Consider the following 19136-nt stretch of genomic DNA (forward strand, 5'->3'; position numbering starts at 1 on the left):
AATTATATGTTCTCTATAGCAAACCCACTCTAAATATAAAGACAAATACAATGTAAGAAAGTGAGGTTGTCATCCAGGACCCTGGGAATTGAGCCACTCCACCTACCATGACTGGCACCCACAAACACCCTCATGAGGCCTGAGGAGAGGCCCACCCCACCTGCCACCACCAACACCAGTGACCACATATGTCATCTAGGGTCCTAGGGATTTACTTGCCCCACCCATTTCCCTGGTGCCCATGCACACCACTGAAGAGCCTGAGGAGCGTTCTGTCCCACGTGCTGCTGCTGCTGGTGCTCACACATGTCCAGAGGCCTGGACGACCACCACCAAAGCCCATGTGTGCCATCCAGGGGATGAAGGACAGGCCCGCCCTGCCCACCACCACCATTACTGGTGCCCACAGAAGTTGTCTAGTGACCTGAGGACATATTTTCCTCATCAACTGCCACTGTCAAGGGGCCCAAGAGTACCATTTGGAGGCTTAGGGATTGACCTGCCCCACCGGTCATCACCGGCACCCATGCACACCTTCAGGGACCTAAGGACAGGCCCACTGCCATTACTGGTACACATGGACTGGCCTGCCTGGTGTCTCCATCCACAGCAAAGCATTGCCACAGCCCCTAGTTGTTAAGCCACTGAGGAGCTCACAGACACCACTGACACTGTTTCCAGCTAGAGAAATCATATGGGGCCTACACTACTGTGCCCACCTTGGATCAAAACCAGAGTACTCTATGGAACTAACACTACAGCTATATCTATAGGAAAAAGGCTTTCCCTACAAAAGTCAATCCATAAACCTAGAAGAAGCAACTGTCACACCAAATACACAGATATCAATTTAAGAACATAGGCAACATGAGAAAAGAAGGAAACATGGCATTTCTAAAGGAACACAATAATTCTCAAGTAACAGATCCAAAAAACATTTATCAAATATTTGAAAGAAATTTAAAATAGTAACATTAAAAAAGCTCAATGAGGTATAAGAGAACACAGATAAACTACACAAAGAAATCAGGAAAACAATTCAGGATCTGAATGAGAAATTAAACAAAGAGATAGACGTAATAAAAACCAAACAGAAATCATGGAAGTGAAAAATTCAATGAAAGAAATAAAAAATATAATTGAGAGCTTTCACAGTAGACTAGATCATGCAGAAGAAAGAATTTCTGAACATGATAACAGATCTTTTGAAATAATTGTATCAGACAAAAAAATAATAAATAATAAAAATAATGAAGAAATCCTATTTGACAAATGGAACGCCATAAAATGGCCAAATATTTGAATTATGGGAATTCAAAAATGAAAAGATATGAGCAAATGAAAATGAATTGTTTAATAAAATAATAGCTGACAACTTCAAAGTCTTGCAAGAGATACAGATCTCCAGATACAGGAAGCTCAAAAATTCCCAAATAGATTAAATTTAAAAATGTTTTCATCAAAGCAAAATATAGCCAAACTATCAAAAGTCAAAGACAAAGAGAGACTTCCAAAAAACTAAAAGAGAAAACCATCAGGTCACATATAATCCCCATCAGGGCCAGGCATGGTGGCTCAGGCCTGTAATCCCAGTACTTTAGGAGGCCAAGGTGGGCAGATCACTTGGGGTCTGGAGTTCAAAACCAGCCTTGCCAACATGGTGAAACCCCATCTCTACTAAAAATGCAAAAATTAGCTTGGTGTGGTGGTGGGCACCTGTGATCCCAGCTACTCGGGAGGCTGAGGCAGGAGAATCTCTTGAACACAGGAGGCGGAGGTTGCAGTGAGCCGACATCATGCCAGTGAACTCCGGGCTGGGCAAAAGAGTGAAATTCCATGTCAAAAAAAAAAAAAGAGAACCCTCATCAGACTACCTAGGTTTCTTTGCAGAAACCCTATAAGCCAGGAAGTAATGTATGATATATTGGAAGTGCTAAAAGAAAAAAACTGCCAGCCAGGAATACATAGCAATGTTGCCTTTCAATAATGAAGGAGAGATAAAGTCTTTCCCAGAAAACCAAAAACTGAGGAAATTTATCAACCAACATTAGACTAGTCCTACAAAAAGTGCTTAAGGGAGGCCTACATCTAAAAGTGAAAGGATGCCATCTGCCATCATTAAAATTTATGAAACTGTAAAACTCATTGATAAAGCAGATACACACATAAGAAAGAGAAAGGAGTCAAATGTTATCATTACAAAGAAAACAGCAAATTATAAGGTAAACAATAAAGGAGAAGAAAGGAACAAATGATGAAGTAATCAACTAAATTACAAGAGTAAGTCCTCACCTATCAATAACAACTTGGAATGTGAATGATTTAAATTCTCCAATTAAAAGATATATACTAGCTGAATGCATTTCTTTTAAAAAGAACCAATTGTATGCCTCCCACAAGGAACTCACTTTACCTGTAAAGACACACATAGACTGAAAATGAAGCAATGGGGGAAAAAATTCCCTGCCACCAGAAACCAAAAGCATGAAGAAGTATCTATACCTATATCAAGTAAAATAGACTTTAAGTTTTAAAAAACATAAAAAGAGACAAAGAAGATTACAATATCATGATAAAGGGACCAATTAAGCAAGAAGATACAACAACTGTAAATATATATGCACCCAATATCAGAGCACACAGGAATAAAAAGTAAATATTATTAGAGTTAAAGAGAGAAATCGACTCTAATACAGTAATAGTTGGGGCTTTAAACACCCCACTTTCAGCATTGGACAGATCATCTACACAGAAAATCAATAAAGAAACATCATACTTCATCTGCAATATAGAACAAATGGACCTAATAGATATTTACAGAACATTTTATCCAACAGCTACAGAATATACAGTCTTCTCATTAGCACATGCAATATTCTCCAGGATAGACCATATGTCAGGTCACAAAACACGTCTCGACAAATTTTTAAAAATTGAAATTACATCAACTTCTTCTTAGACAACAATGGAATACAATTAGAAAAACAAGAGGGAGGTCGGGTGTGCTGGCTCATGTCTCTAATCCCAGAACTTTGGGAGGCCAAGACAGGCAGATCGTGTGAGATCAGGAGTTCGAGATCAGCCTGACCAACATGAAGAAACCCCGTCTCTACTAAAAATACAAAATTAGCCAGGCGTGGTAGCACATGCCTATAATCCCAGCTACTCTGGAGGCTGAGGCAGAAGAATCACTTGAACCCAGGAGGCGGAGGTTGCAGTGAGCTGAGATCGCGCATTGCACTCCAGCCTGGGCAACAGGAGTGAAATTCCATCTCAAAAAAAAAAAAAAAAAAAAGTAAAGTAAAACAAGAGGAACTTTGGAAACTAAAAATCTATGAAAATTAAACAACATGTTCTTAAATGACCATTGGGTGAATGAAAAATTTAAGAAAATAAATTTTAAAATTTTTTGAAACAAAGGAAAATAAAAATGCTACATACCAAAATATACAAAATACAGCAAAAGTAGTGCTAAGAGGAAAGTTTATTGCAATAAGCACCTACATCAGGCTGGGCACAGTGGCTCACATTTATAATCCCAGCATTTTGGGAGGCCAAGGCAGGAGGATCATTTGATCTCGGAAGTTAAAAACCAGTCTGGGCAACATAGCAAGACCCTGTCTCAAAAAAAAAAAAAGTTAATAATCCAGGTGTGGTGGCATGTGCCTGTAGTCCCAGCTACTTGGGAGGCTGAGGTGGGAGAATGGCTTGAACCTGGGTGACTGAGACTGCAGCGAGCCACAATAGCACCACTGCACTCTAGCCTGGGAGACAGAGCAAGACCCTATCTCAAAAAATTAAAAAAATAAAAAATAAAAAATAAACAAATGCTTGCATCCATCAAAAAAGTAGACAAACTTCAAATAAAAAGCAAAGATGTACATCAAAAAATTAGAAAAACAAGAACAAACTAAACCCAAAATTAGTAGAAAAAAATAATGAAGATTAGGGCAGAACTAAAAAAAAATGGAGACTATAAAACAATAAAAGGATCAATGAACTAAGCTGCTTTTTTGAAGAGATAAACAAAATAGATAAACAATTAGATAGACTAACCAAGGAAAAAGACCCAAATAAATAAAATCATAAATGAAAAAGGAGATATTACAGCTGATATCACAGAAATAAATTAAAAAATCATTAGACTAATATGAACAACTATACACTAATAAGTTGGAGAACATGAGAAAATGGATAAATTCTTAGACACACACAACTTACCATGATTAATTCAGGAATAAACAGAAAACCTGGAAAAAAACAATAATGAGTGATGAGATTGAATCAGGAATAAAAAGTCTTGCAAAAATCAAAAGGCTAAGCCTGGATGACTTTACTACTAAATTTTACCAGGCTTATTAAAGAGAATTAATATCAATTCTTCTCAAAATATTCAAAAAAATGAAAAAGAGAGAATTCTTCCTAACTCATTCTATAGGGTCATCATTACCATGATGTCAAAACAAACAAGGACACAACAAAAAAAGGAAAACTGCAGGCCAATATCCCTGATGAACATCATTGCAAACATTCTCCACAAAATACTAGGAAAGGATATTTACAACACATCAAAAATATAATAGACAATGAGGAAGTGGGATTTATCTAAGAAATACAGGAATGGTTCAACATATACAAATCAATAAATGTGATACATCACATTTACAGAATCAAGTGCAAAAGCAGAATGATAATCTCAATATATGCATTTGTATCAAACATCAAATATATCTGATGCAATTCAACATCACTTCATGATTAAAACTCTCAACAAATTAGGCATGGGAGGAATATACCTCACACAAACAAAGGCCATATATAACAAAGCCACCATCATATATAACATCATAATGAATAGGGGAAAAGCTGAAAGCCTTTTCTCAGAACTAAAATAAGGATGCCCACTCTAACCACTCTTATTCAGTATAGTACTAGAAGTACTAGTCGGAGGAATCAGGCAAGAGAAAACATGAAAAGCCTTTAAATTGTTCCTCTTTGCAGATGACATGATCTTATACAGAGAAAAACCAAAAGACTACTCCAAAAAACTACTAGAAATTATAAACTTATTTGGTAACACTGCAAGAGACAAAATAAATACATAAAAATCAACAGCATTTATATATACTAATAACAAAGTTGCTGAAAAAAGAAATCAAGAAAGCAATCCCATTTACCATAATTACAAAAAATAAGACACCTAGGAATAAATTTAACCAAGGAAGTAAAAGACCTTTACAATAAAAACTACGAAACACTTATAAAAGAAAGATGGCCAAATAGGAACACTCCAGTCTGCAGCTCCCAGCAAGACCAACGCAGAAGGTGAGTGATTTCTGCATCTCCAACGTACCCTTTTCACCTCATTGGGACTGATTAGGCAGTGGGCGCAGCTCATGGAGAGAAAGCAGAAGCAGTGTGGGGTGTCACCTCCCCGAGGAAGTGCAAGGAGTAGGGAGCCCCCTTTCCCAGCCAAGGGAAGCCATGAGGGACTGTGCTATCCAGCCCAGATACTATGCTTTTCTCACAGTTTTTGCAATCTGCAGACCAGGAGATTCCCTCATGAGCCTACACCACCAGGGCCCTGGGTCTCAAGCACAAAACTGGGCAGCTGTTCGGGCAGACACTGAGCTAGCTGCCAAAGACTTTTTTCATATCCCAGTGGTGCCTGGAACCCCAGCGAGACAGAACCAGTCACTTCCCGGGAAAGGGGGATGAAGCCAGGGAGCCAAATGGTCTCACTCAGAGGGTCCCACACCCACGGAACCCAGCAAGCTAAGAATCACTGACTTGAAATTATCGATGCTAGTAAAGCAGTCTGAAGCAGACCTGGGACTATCGAGCTTGGTTGGCAGAGGGTCATCCACCATTACCAAGGCTTGAGCAGGCGGTATTCCCAAGAGCATGAAGGAGGCCTGAAAGTTTTGACTGGGTGGAACTCAACACAGTGCAGCAAAGTGACTGTGGCCACACTGCCTCTCTACGTTCCTCTTCACTGAGCAGAGCATCTCTGAAAGAAAGGCAGCAGCCCCTGTCAGGGGCTTATAGATAAAACTCCCATCTCCCTGTGACAGAGAACCTGGGGGAAGGGGTGGCTGTGGGCTCTGCTTCAGTGGACTTAAACTTTCCTGCCTGCCAGTTCTGAATAGAGCAGAGGTTGCTGACAATGAAGGTCCTCCCAGCACAGCACTCAAGCTCTGATAAGGGACAGACTGCCTCCTCAAGTGGGTCCCTGAACCCGTGTCTATTGACTGGGAGAGAACTCCCAACATGGGTTGACAGACACCTGATACAGGAGAGCTCCGGTGGGCATCAGTCCAGACAGCAATATTTACTGTTCTGCAGCCACTGCTGGTGATACCCAGGCAAATAGGGTCTGAAACCAATCAGCACAAAGAGAAAAGTACCAGAATCACTGGGACACATCTAAAGCAGCATTTAGAGGGAAATTTATAACACTAAATGCCCATATCAGAAAGCAGGAAATATCTAAAATTGACACTCTCATATCAAAATTAAAAGAACTAGAGAAGCAAGAGTAAACAAATTCAAAAGCTAGCAGGAGACAAAAAATAACAAAGATCAGAGCAGAACTGAAGGAAATAGAGACACAAAACATCCTTGAAAATAATCAATGAATCCAGGAGCTGGTTTTTTGAAAAGATCAACAAAATAGATAGACTGCTAGCCAGACTAATAAAAAAGAAAAAAGAGAAGAATCAAATAGACACAATACAAAATGATAAAGGGGATATCATTACTAATCTTGCAGAAATACAAACTACCATCAGAGAATGCCATAAATACATCTCTGCAAATAAACTAAAAAATCTAGAAGAAATGGATAAATTCCTGGACACATACACCCTCCCAAGACTAAACCAAATCCCTGAAGTCAAATCCCTGTAGAGACTATTAACAAGTTCTGAAATTGAGGCAGTAATTAATAGCCTGCCAACCAAAAAAAGCCCAGGACCAGACCGATTCACAGCCAAATTTTACCAGAGGTACAAAGGGAGCTGGTACCATTCCTTCTGAAACAATTCCAAACAATAGAAAAAGAGGAGTATCTGTGTGAAAATCCTCAGTAAAATACCGCCAAACTGAATCCACACCACATCAAAAAGCTTATTCCCCACAATCATGGCCACTCCATCCCTGGGATGCAAGGCTGGTTCAACATAGGCAAAACAATAAAGGTAATCCATAAGAACAAATGACAATAAAAGAAACCACATGAATATCTCAGTAGATGCAGAAAGGACCTTTGATAAAATTTAACATGCCTTCATGCTAGAAACTCTCAATAAACTAGGTATTGATAGAACATATCACAAAATACTAAGAGCTATTTATGACAAACCCATAGCCAATATCATACCGAACGGACAAAAGCTGGAAGCATTCCCTATGAAAAACCGGCACAAGACAAAAATCCCCTCTCTCACCACTCCTATTCAACATTGTGTTGGAAGTTCTGGCCAGAGCAATCAGGCAAGAGAAAAAATAAAGAGTATTCAAATAGGAAGAGAAGAAGTCAAATTGTCTCTCCTTGCAGGCGACATAATTGTATATTTAGAAAACCCCATCATCTCAGCCCAAAAATCCCTACAGTTGACAAATAACTTCAGCAAAGTCTCAGGATACAAAATCAATGTGCAAAAATCACAAGCATTCCTATACACCAACAATAGACAAGTAGAGAGCCAAATCATGAGCAAACTCCCACTCACAATTGCTACAAAGATAATAAAATACCTAGGAATACAACTTACAAGGGATGTGAAGGACCTCTTCAAGGCGAACTACAAATCACTGCTCAAGGAAATAAGAGAGGACACAAACCAACAGAAGAACATTCCATGCCCATAGATAGGAATAATCAATTTTGTGAAAATGGCCATACTGCCCAAAGTAATTTATAGATTCAGTCTTATTCCCATCAATGTATTATTGACTCTCTTCACAGAATTCAAAAAAAGGAAAACTACTTTAAATGTTATATGAAACCCAAAAAAGAGTCCATATAGCCAAGACAATCCTAAGCAAAAAGAACAAACCTGGAGGCATCACACTACCTAACTTCAAACTATACTACAAAGTCACAGTAACCAAAACAGCATGGTACTGGTACTGAAACAGATATATAGGTCAATGGAACAGAACAGAGACCTCAGAAATACCACCACACATCTACAACCATCTGAACATCGACAAACCTGACAAAAGCATGAAGAAAAGATTCCCTATTTAATAAATGGTACTGGAAAACCAGGCTAGCCATACACAGACAACTGAACTGGGCCGCTTCCTTACACCTTATACAAAAATTAACTCAAGATGGATTGTAGACTTAAATGTAAATCCTAAAACCATAAAACCCTAGAAGAGAGCCCAGGCAATACCATTCAGGACATAGACATGGGCAAAGACTTCATGACTAAAACACCAAAAGCAATGGCAACAAAAGCCAAAATTGACAATGGGATCTAATTAAACTAAAGAGCTTCTGGACAGCAAAAGTGAACATCAGAGTGAACATGCAACCTACAGAATGGGAGAAAAATTTTGCAATCTATCCATTTGACAAAGATCTAATATCCAGAATCTACAAGGAACTTAAACAAATTTACCAGAGAAATCAAACAACCCCATGGAAAAGTGGGCAAAGGATATGAGCAGACACTTCAAAAAAAGACATTTATGTAGCCAGCAAACATATAAAAAAAAAAGCTCATCGTCACTGATCATTAGAGAAATGCAAATCAAAATCATAATGAGATACCATCTCATGCCAGTTAGAATGGCGATCATTAAAAAGTCAGGAAACAACAGATGCTGGAGAGGATGTGGAGAAATAGGAAGGTTTTTACACTGTTGGTAGGAGTGTAAATTAGTTCAACCATTGTGGAAGATAGTGTGGTGACTCCTCAAGGATCTAGAACCAGAAATACCATTTGACCCAGCAATCCCATCACTGGGTATGTACCCAAAGGATTATAAATCATCCTACTATGAAGACTCATGCACACGTATGTTTATTGCAGCACTATTTACAATAGTAAAGACTTGGAATCAACCCAAATGCTCATTGATGGTAGACTGGATAAAGAAAATGTGGTACATATACACCATGGAATACTATGCAGCCATAAAATGAATCAGTTCAAGTCTTTGCAGGGACTTGGATGAAGCTGTTGACTATCATCCTCAGCAAACTAACACCAGAACAGACAACCAAACACTGCAAGTTCTCACTCGTGAATGGGAGATTAACAATGAGAACACATGGACACAGGGAGGGGAACATCACACACCAGGGCCTGTTGGGGGGTGGGGAAAAAAGAGGAGGGTGAGCATTAGGACAAACTCCTAATGCATGCAGGGTTTAAAGCCTAGATAATGGGTTGATACTTGCAGCAAACCACCATGGCACATGTATACTTATGTAACAAACCTGCATATTCAGCACATGTATCCCAGAACATAAAGTAAAATTAAAAAGGATAGAAATTATACAGGAAGCAAAACAAACTGAAAGACATCTCATGCTCATGGATTAGAATTAATGTTGTTTAAATCCCCATACTACCCAGGGCAATCTCTAGATTCAATACAACCCCTATCAAAATACCAATGGCATTCTTCACAGAAACAGAAAAAACAATTTAAATCTGTATGGAACCAAGAAAGATCCCAAATAGCCAAAGCAATTCAGAGCAAAAAGAACAAAGCTGGAGGCATCACACTATGGGACTTTAAAATATACTACAAAACACTAGTAATTAAAATGGCTTAATGCTGGTACAAAGACAGATTCACAAACTCGTGTAACAGAATACAGAACACAGAAATAATGCCACATATTTACAGCCAACTGATTTTCAAAAAAGGTGCCAAGAGCATACACTGGGGAAAGGACATTTTCTTCAATAAGTGGTGCTGAGAAAACTGAATATCCATATGCAAAAGAATGAAACAAGACCACCATCTCTCGCCATTTACATAAGTCAACGCAACATAAAGGCTTAAACATAAGGCCCAAAGCTAGAAAACTACTTGAAGAAGAAAATATAAGAGAAATGCTTCAGGTAATTGGTCTAGGCAAAGATCTTATGCTAAGACTACAAAAACACAGGCAACAAAAACAAAAATAGACAAATGGGACTATATTAAACTGAAAATCTTCTACACAGCAAAGAAAACAATGAAATCAGTAAAGAGACAAGCTTCTGAATGGGAGAAAAGATCTGTAAACTATTCCTCCAAGAAGGGACTCATATCCAAAATACACAAGGAACTCAAATGACTCAACAGCAAATAAAAAAATTAATCCCATTAAAAAGTGGGCAAAGGATCTGAATACACATTTGTCAAAAAGAAGATACATAAATGGCCAAAAAGTGTATGAAAAATGCTCAATGTCACTGATTGTCATGGAAATGCAAATCAAAACCATATTGAGATATCATCTTACCTCAGTTAAAATAACTATTATCAAAAAGACAAAAAATATCAAATCCTGACAAGGATACAGAAAAAGATCAACAGTTGTTAATTGTTGGTGGGAATAGATAGTCATACAGCCATTATGGAAAACAGCACGGAGGTTTCTCAGAAAACTAAAAATAGAATTAACATACAACCCAGCAATTCCACTACTGGGTATTTACCCAAAAGAAGGCAAATCAGTATAACAAGGGATACCTGCACCCCTGTGTTTAAAGTAGCATTGTTTATTCAGACATTAAAAAGAATAAAATCATATTAGTCACAGCAACACAGATGGAACTCGAGGTCATTATGTTAAGGGAAATAATTCAGGGAAAGAAAGACAAACATCACGTAGAGATAGAGAGTAGAATGATGGTTCCCAGAGACATGGAAGGGTGGTGGGGGGTAATAAAGAGAGGTTTCTTTTTTTTTTTTTTTTTTTTTTGAGACAGAGTCTCGCTCTGTCGCCCAGGCTGGAGTGCAGTGGCCGGATCTCAGCTCACTGCAAGCTCCACCTTCCGGGTTTTTACGCCATTCTCCTGCCTCAGCCTCCCGAGTAGCTGGGACTACAGGCGCCGCCACCTTGCCCGGCTAATTTTTTGTACTTTTTAGTAGAGACGGGGTTTCACCGTGTTAGCCAGGATGGTCTCGATCTCCTGACCTCGTGATCCACCCGTCTTGGCCTCCCAAAGTGCTGGGATTACAGGCTTGAGCCACCGCGCCTGGCCAAGAGGTTTCTTACTGGGTGAAAACATGCAGTTAGGTAGAAGAAATAAGTTCTAGTGTTTGATAGGACAGGGGCATGACTATAGTTAACAATAATTTCTCTTCTTTTCAACTTTTAAGTTCAGGGGTACATGTGCAGGATGTGCAGGTTTGTTACCTAAACGTGTGCCAAGGTGGTTTACTGCACAGATCAACCCATCACTCAGGTATTAAGCCCAGCATCCATTAGCTTTTCTTCTTGATGCATGTCCCCCCGATCCCCCGAGAAGTCCCCAGTGTGTGTTGTCCCCCCCACCATGTGTCCATGTGCTGTCATTGATCAGCTCCCACTTGTAAGTAAGAACGTGCAGTGTTTGGTTTTCTGTTCCTGCGTTACTTTGCTGAGAATAATGGCTTCCATCTCCAACCATCTCCCTGCAAAGGACAAGATCTCATATCTTTTTATGGCTGCATGGTGTATATATGTACCATCTTGTATAGGTACCACATTTTCAGTCATTGATGGGCATGTAGGTTGATTCCATGACTTTGCTATTGTAAATAGTGCTGCAGTGAACATACGCATGAATGTATCTTTATAATAGAGTGATTTATATTCCTTTGGCTTTATACCCAGTAACGGGATTGCTGGGTAAAATGGTATTTCTGCCTTTAGGTCTTTGAGGAATCACCACCCTGTCTTCCACAATGGTTGAACACCAATAAAGTAAGTGTTCATTTTCCTCCACAACCTTGCCAGCATCTGCTGGTTTTTGACTTGTTAGTAATAACCATTCTGATTGGCATGAGATGATATCTCCCCATGGCTTTGATTTGCATTTATCTAATGATCCATGATGTGGAGCTTTTTTTTTTCATGTTTGTTGGCCACATGTATGTCTTCTTTTGAGAAGTGTCTGTTCATGTCCTTTACCCACTTTTTAATAGGCTTGTTTGTTTTTTTCTTGTAGATTTGTTCAAGCTCCTTCCAGATTTCGGTTATTAGACCTTTGTCAGATGGATATATTGCAAAAATATTTGTCCTATGTTGTAGGCTGTCTGTTCACTCTGATGATCATTTCTTTTGTTGTGCAGAATCTCTTTAATTAGATCCCATTTGTCAATTTTGGCTTTTGTTTCTGTTGCTTTTGGCATTTTTGTCATGAAATCTTTGCCCCATGCCTATATCATGAATGATATTGCCTAGATTTTCTTCTAGGGTTTTTATTGTTTAGGGTTTTATATTTCAGTCTTTAATCCATCTTGAGTTAAATTTTGCATACGGTGTAAGGAAGGGTTCCAGTTTCAGTTTTCTTCATGTGGCTAGCTGGTTCTCCCAGCACCATTTTAAATAGGAAATACTTTCCTCATTGCACCTTTTCGTCAGGTTTGTCAAAGATCAGATGGTTGTAGGTGTGCGGTCTTATTTCTGGGTTCTTACTCTGTTCCATTGGTCTATGTGTCTGTTTTTGTATCAGCACCACTCTATTTTGGTTACTGTAGCTTTGTAGTATAGTTTGAAGTCAGGTGGTGTGATGCCTCCGGCTTGTTCTTTTAGCTTAGGGTTCACTTGGTTATTTGGGATCATTTTTAGTTCCATATAACTTTTAAAATAGTTTTTTCTAATTCTGTGAAGAATGCCAATGGTATTTTAATGGGTATAGCATTGAATAAATAAATTACTTTGGGAAGCATGGGCATTTTCATGATACTGATACTTCCCATCCATGAGCATGAAATGTTTCTCCATCTGTTTGTATCCTCTTTGATTTATCTGAGCAGTCAGTGGTTTGTAGTTCTCCTTGAAGAGGTCCTTCACTTCCCTTGTTAGCTATATTCCTAGGTATTTTATTCTTTTTGTAGCAATTGTGAATGGGAATTCGTTCATGATTTGGCTCTTTGCTTGCCTGTTGTTGGTGTATAGAAATGCTAGTGATTTTTGCACATTGATTTTATTTATTTATTTATCTATTTATTTATTTATTTACTGAGACAGCATCTCACTCTGATGCCCTGGCTGGAGTGCAGTAGCATAATCTTGACTTACTGCAGCCTCCACCCCCTGGGTTCAAGCAATTCTCCTGCATTAGCCTCCTGAGTAGCTGGGATTACAGCTGTGATCTACCACACCTGGCTAATTTTTGTATTTTTAGTAGAGACGGGGTTTCACCATGTTGGACAGGCTAGTCTTGAACTTCTGACCGAAGGTGATCTGCCCGCCTCAGCTTCCCAAAGTGCTGAGATTACAGGCATGAGCCACCATGCCCAGCCCACATTGATTTTATATCCTGAGAATTGCTCAAGTTGTTTATCAACTTAAGAAGCTTCTGGGCTAAGATGATGGAGTTTCCTAGATATGGAATCATGTCATTTGCAAACAAAGATAGTTTGACTTCCTCTCTTCCTATTTGAATACACTTTATTTCTTCCTCTTGCCTGATTTCCCTACCAGTATGTTGAAATAAAGTCTGTTGAATAGGAATGGTGAAAGAGGGCATCCTTGTCTTGTGCCAGTTTTCAAGGGAAATGCTTCCAGCTTTTGCCCATTCAGTATGATATTGGCTGTAGGTTTGTGGTATATGGCTCTTATTACTTTCAGGTATGTTCCTTTAATACCTAGCTTAGTAAGAGTTTTAAACATTAAGCGATGTTAAATTTTATCAAAGGACTTTTCTGCATCTATTGAGATAATCATGTGGTATTTTTCTTTAGCTCTGCTTATGTGATGAATCACATTTATTGATTTGCATATATTGAACCAACCTTGCACCCTGGGGATGAAGCCAACTTGATCATGGTAGGTAAGCTTTTTGATGTGCTGCTGGATCCAGTTTTCCAGTATTTTATTGAAGATTTTTACATTAATATTCATCAATGATGTTGGTGTGAAGCTTTCTATTTTTGATGTATTTCTGTCAGGTTTTGGTACCAGGATAATGCTGGCCTCATAGAATGAGTTAGGGACAAGTTCTTCCTCTTCAGTTTTTGGAATAGTTTCAATGGAAGTAGTACCAGCTCCTCTTTGTACCTCTGGTAGAATTCGGTTGTGAATCTGTCTGTTTCTGGGCTTTTCTTGTTTGTTAGGCTATTTGTTACTGCCTCAATTTCAGAACACATTATCAGTCTATTCAGGGATTCAATTTCTCCCTGGTTCAGTCTTGGAGGGTGTGTTTGTCCAGGAAATTGTCCATTTCTTATAGATTTTCTAGTTTATGTGCATAAAGGTGTTTATAGTATCCTTTGTTGGTTTTTTGTATTTGTGGGGGTAAGTGGTGATATCCCCCTTGTCATGTCTGATTGTATTTGATTCTTCTCTTTTTTCTTATTAGCCTAGCTAGTGGTCCATCTATTTTATTAATTTTTTTCAAGAAACCAGAGCCTGGATTTATTCCTTTTTCAAGAGGTTTTTCATGTCTCTATCTCCCTCAGCTCAGTTCAGATCTTGTTATTTCTTGTCTTCTGCTAACTTTGAGGTTTGTTCACTCTTGGTACTCTAATTCTTTTAGTTGAGATGTTAAGTTGTTAATCTGAGATCTTCCTAGCTTTTTGATGTGGGCATTTATTGCTATAAATTTCCCTCTTAACATTGCTTTAGCTGCATCCCAGAGGCTCTGGTATGTTGTCTCTCTGTTCTCATTTATTTCAAAGAACTTTTTCATTTTTGCCTTAATTTTATTATTTACCCAAAAGTTCCTCAGGAAGAGGTCGTTCAATTTCCATGTAGTTGTGTGGGTTTGTGTGGATTTCTTAATCTTGAATTCTAATTTGATTGTGCTGTGGTCTGAAAGACAGTTATGATTTCAGTTCTTTTGTATTTGCTGAGGAAAGTTTTACTTCCTATAATGTGATCAACTTTAGAGTAAGTGTTGTGTAATGATGAGAATATATATTTTGTTGTTTTGGGTTGAAGAGTTTTGTAGATATCAGGTCCGCTTGATCCATAGCTGAGTTCAGGTCCTGAATATCTTTGTTAATTTTCTGCCTCAATGATCTGTCTGATACTGTCAGAGGGCTGTGAAAATCTCCCACTATTATTTTATGGCAGTCTAATTCTCTTTGTAGGTCTCTAAGAACTTGCACTATGAATCTGGATGCTCCTGTATTGGGTGCATATATATTTAGGATAGTTAACTCTTGTTGATAAATTGAGCACTCTACAATTATGTAACGTCCATCTTTGTCTTTTTTTATCTTTATTGGTTTAAAGTCTGTTTTATCATATACTAGGATTGCTATCCCCGCTTTTTCTGTTTTCCATTTGTTTCATAAATTTTCCCCCACCCCTTTATTTTGAACCTATGTTTGCCTTTGCATATGAGATGGGTCTCTTGAAGACACCATATTCATGGGGCTTGATTCTGTGTCCAGCTTGCCATTCTGCATATTTTAATTGAGGCATTTAGACAATTTACATTTAAGGTTAGTACTGCTGTGTGTGAATTGGATCCTGTCATAATTATGCAAGCTAGTTATTTTGCAGACTTGTTTGTGTGGTTGCTTCATAGTATCACTGGACTGTGTACAGCAGTGCATTTTGTAGTGCCTGTGATGGTATTTAGTGCTTCCTTCAGGAGCTCTTACAAGGCAGGCCTGCTAATGACAAATTCCCTCAGCATTTGCTTGTCTGAAAAGGATCTTATTTCTCCTTCGCTTGTGAAGCTTAGTTTGGTCAGATAAGAAATTCTGGGCTGGAAATTCTTTAAGAATGCTGAATATTTGTCCCAATCCCTTCTGGCTTGTAGGGTTTCTGCCAAGAGGTCTGCCGTTAGTCTAGTTGGTTTCCCTTTGTAGGTAACCTGGCCTTTCTCTGTAGCCGTCCTTAACATTTTTTCTTTCACTTTGACCTTGAAGAATCTGCTGATTATGTATCTTGGGGTTGATCTTCTCATGGAATAATTTACTGGGGTTCTCTGCATTTCCTGAATTTTAATGTTGGCCTGTCTTGCTAGGTTGGAAAAGTACTCCAGGATGATATCCTCAAGTATGTTTTCCAACGTGGTTCCATTCTCCTCATCTGTTTTAAGTACCCCAATCAGTCGTAGGTTCAGTCTCTTTACACAGTCCCATAATTCTTGGAGGTTTTGTTCATTCCTCTTTATTTTTTTTCTCTATTCTTATCTGCCTGTCTTATCTCAGAAAGATAGTCTTCCAGCTCTGAAATTCTTTTCTCAACTTCATCTGTTCTGCTAGCAATACTTGTGATTGCATTGTGAAGTTCCTGTGTTGTGTTTTTCAGCTCCATCACGTTGGTGATGTTCCTCGCTAAACCAGCTATTCTGGCCATCAGTTCCTGTATTGTTTTATCATCATTCTTAGCTTCTTCGCGTTGAGTTAAAACATGCTCCTTTAGCTCAGTTAAGTTCGATATTATCCACCTTCTGAAGCTTATTTCTGTCAATTCATCCATTTCAGCCTCAGCCCAGTACTCTGCCCTTGTTGCAGAGGTATTGTGGTTATTTGGAAGAGAAGAGGTGCTCTGGTTTTTTAAGTTTTCAGCCTTTTTGCATTGATTCTTCCTCATCTTTGTGGGCTTATCTACCTTCAATCTTTGTGGTTGTTGGCCTTTGAGTGAGGTTTTTGTGGGGTTCTTTAGTTGATGATGTTGTTTTCTGTTTCTTTGTTTTGCTTTTAAGAGTCAGTACCATAGGGCTGCTGCAGTTTGCTGGGGATCTGCTCCAGAACCCAGTGTCCTTGGCCTCTCCTGCACCTGCAAGAGGCAGCTGGGGTCCCCCAATGAAAGATTTCACCCAGTCAGGAGGGACAGGATCAGGAACCCACCCAATGAAGCAGTCTGGTTGCTCTTGATAGAGCAGAAGTGTTGCACTGGTGGGGGTGGGGAACCCTTCTTCATTTGGACCACCTGTATTCTCCACAGCCAGCAGGGCAGAGTGGCTGAGTGTAAGGAACTCAGAGATTGCAGACACCCCTCGCCCCAGGAGCTCCCTCCCAGGGAGAGATCAATCTCTATCCACAGAACTGAAGACCCCTCCCCCAGTGAGTAGGAGTGGGTCCCCAGTTAAAGAATCAGTCTGGCCATGATCTGGCAAGGCAGCTGCACTGAACATTCGGGGACCTGTTCTCATCTGAACTATCTACACTTTCCACAGCCAGCAGACTGGAATAGCTGAGTCCTCAGTAGCACAGAGATGGCAGTTGTCCCTTCCCTCTCCACCAAGCTCTTCTCCCAGAGAGAGGTCAGATCCCTCCACCAAACCAAAGACCCACCTAGTGAGGAGGGGGGGGATTGGGGCTTTGGTTAAAGAAGCAGTCTGGCTATGATCTAGCAAGACCACCCCATTGTGCCATGGGGAGACCCTCCTCATTTGGGCTGTATGCATTCTCCACAGCCAGTAGGCTGGGGTGGCTGAGACCACGGAAGGGCAGATATGGAGGCCGCCTCTCCCCCTGAAAGCTGCCTGCCAGGGAGAGATCAGAGCTCTGTCTGCATAACCGAGGACCTGCCCAGTGAGGAGGAGTGTGTCAGGGCCCCAGTTAAAGAAGCAGTCTGGCCCTGTTCTGGCAAGGCCACTGTGCTGCACCATGGAGGGGAGGGGGGCTTCTTGTCTGGACCATCTGCACTCTCCACAGCCAGCAAGCTGAAATGACTGTTTCCCCTGAACTGCAGAGATGGCATCTGCCCCTCCCCTGGGAAACTAGGTCCTGTCTCTGGCAAATTTCAGCTCTCTGCCATTGGCTGACTGAGATTCCATACCAGTGGGTCTTAACCTGTGAGGTGCCGTGGAATTGGCACCCACAGAATGAGGCTGCTTTGTTCCCTGTATTCAGCCCCCTTCCTAGGGACATATATGGATGGATTTTTCACCTTGGTGGGGATTTGGTACTGGAGTGTATAAAACTCCCGCATCTCTGTGTGCACCTGAGCAGCTGTTTTGCCAAGACTCCTCACAGCTCTGTATATCAAAGCCAAGGCCCTGGTGGTGTGGGCTCACGAGGGGATCTCCTGCTCCACAGATTGCAATGATAGGTGGGAGAAGCATGGCTTCCCAGCAGGCCACTCACTACCTCCCCTTGCTGCAGATGGGGGTTCCTTTGGCTCCATGTGGTTCCCTGGTGGGCCATCACCCCCTGCTTCTGCTTGCCTATTCAGTCCCAATACAATAACCTGGATATTTCCATTGAAGGTGTTGAATTCACTCTCCCCTTTTCATTCTTCTCTATGAGTGCTGTGAGCCACAGCTGGTTCTAATCAGCCCTCTTGCCTCTCCAAGTCAACAATAATTTCTTCTGTCTTTAAAAATCACTAGAAGAGTTGACATGTTTTCAACACAAAAAGATAAATATTTGAGGTGACAAATATCTTAAATATCTTTATTTGATAATTAAACACAGTTTGCATGTATTAAAATATCACATGTTAACCATAAATATTTACAATTATTATGTATCACTTATTAAAATTAAATAAATAAATAGATGGAGCGAGATATACCATGCTAACACCAACCCAAAAAAGGTTGAGCAGTTATATTCATTTCAGACAAAGGAGACTTTTAGAGCAAGGAAAATCAACAGGAATAATGTGGAACATTACATAATGATAAAGGGGTCAATTCTCCAAGAAGACTTAACAATCCTTAATGTATATGCACCTAATATACATAAGGCAAAAACTGATAGAACCACATGAAGAAATAGATGAATCCAATTCTTTTCCAAGAGGGCCAAATAGGAACAGCTCCAGTCTACATGATCAACACAGAAGATGGTGATTTCTGCATTTCCAACTGAGGCACCTGGTTCATCCCACTGAGACTGGTTGGACAGTGAGTGCAGCCCATGGAGGGTGAGCTAAAGCAGGATGGGTCCTTGCTTCACCAAGGAAAGTGCAAGGGATTGGGGGATTTCCTTTTCCTAGCCAAGGGAAGCCATGACAGACTGTACCTGGAAAATCAGGACACTTCCACCCCAAATACTGC

The 19136-nt window shown here is 39.9% G+C and overlaps 1 protein-coding gene across 20 annotated transcripts in view; it reads left to right on the top strand.

The window, feature by feature from the left end:
- The window catches only part of LOC126946324 (cytochrome c oxidase subunit 7B, mitochondrial), a 1159743-nt gene that overhangs the window by 577395 nt on the left and 563212 nt on the right, over positions 1 to 19136 (top strand). Inside the window, exon 1 of one of the 20 annotated variants that reach the window (XM_050776475.1) lies at positions 19057 to 19060. The exons of the other annotated variants lie outside the window; for them this stretch is intronic. The gene's annotated coding sequence lies outside the window, so the exon portion shown is untranslated. Of the gene's footprint in view, positions 1 to 19056; positions 19061 to 19136 lie in introns of those variants that run through there. 20 annotated transcript variants of the gene reach the window in all.

The sequence above is a fragment of the Macaca thibetana genome, chromosome X (assembly GCF_024542745.1).
Source record: "Macaca thibetana thibetana isolate TM-01 chromosome X, ASM2454274v1, whole genome shotgun sequence".
In the NCBI taxonomy this organism is placed as follows: Eukaryota; Metazoa; Chordata; class Mammalia; order Primates; family Cercopithecidae; genus Macaca; species Macaca thibetana.